This window comes from Stomoxys calcitrans, chromosome 4, assembly GCF_963082655.1.
Source record: "Stomoxys calcitrans chromosome 4, idStoCalc2.1, whole genome shotgun sequence".
Taxonomy (NCBI): Eukaryota; Metazoa; Arthropoda; class Insecta; order Diptera; family Muscidae; genus Stomoxys; species Stomoxys calcitrans.
Genome location: NC_081555.1, coordinates 75,474,782 through 75,476,041, shown reverse-complemented (window position 1 = coordinate 75,476,041; position 1,260 = coordinate 75,474,782).

The following is a 1,260-nucleotide window of genomic DNA, read 5'->3' as shown; positions in this document are numbered from 1 at the left end:
TTTTTTGCGTGGTCAATTCAGTTCCATCGGCAAAAGTTGTACAGCATTCTTTTTATCAAATAGCGGCTCAGGCAGAGCTTACTCCACATTCCCTGGACAGCGGACATAGCATAAAAGTTAATACAGTGTCCGTATCCGCCTGGCAACAGCGGTCGCAGCCACAATGTCTAGAAGCGTTTACCCCAAAGTCATATAGAATTATAGTTCTCACAACTGTAGTATGTAATAGAGTGTGGACTTTTTTTTCTTAAAAAAAATTTCAAAATAATAAAACGTTTGATACATTTATACGAAAAAAAAAAATTACTTTAGTTACGAAGTTTTTCATTTTTGTAACTATGTAACGTTTTGCTTCAACACATCAAACGTTAGCCATAAATGTAGCATTATTGAATGCTTCTAGCTTTGTTTATTGTAAACACTTTATCAACTTCTCCTACAGTCAAAGTACCTTCCTTTTGTTTTAAACCAAAAACTCTTTAACGGCAAAAGTGTTTCGATAAACTCAAACGATTATTATTTTACCGGACCAATAATTATTCTCTTGCGTCTCTCCTTCTAGAGAGAGAGATTGTGAGTATTAAAGACTATAGACCAGTGATGGATAAAAAGTGATGGGCGGATTTTGTAAATCATACCCAACAGAAACCACATTACTGAGTGGTCATTAATTTAGAAGTTTTGAAAAATTAGCAACCTATACTTGATAACTAAACTATATACCCACCGTAAAATAAAATGAGCCCGTTCAAAAATACCTATTAGTAAAATATTGAAAAATACATGGTATAATTGGGTGTTCATTGATCGGCTTGCGTCATTCAACAAGTTCAGACAAACCTGAATAACGACAAGTCATTTTGCATTCAAGTTATTGAATACAATTCAACATGCCATTCAAGATGAGCTCTTTTAACTCGGAGACGACAAAGGAACCTGTACAATGAACCAAGCTTAGATTCAAGCAACATCAAGAAAACGCAACGTGGCAATTGTTGATAGACCATTCAGCAAAACGGAGTCGAATCCCCCCGAAAAACTATGATTCATTCGGGGAATTGTTTGGCATAACCAAGGTAAAAGGCGAATGAATGTGCAAAGGCCGCGATGGCCCATCCAAGCGAAAGAGGGCAATGGAAGCGATACTTGACTGTTCCGAAAGTAGCACGCACTCATTTCACAATAGTATAGATATTCCTTGGGAGGATTACAATGCAACATCAAGGAGAAAAAGAAGCATAACCCAACAGACATTGCGAA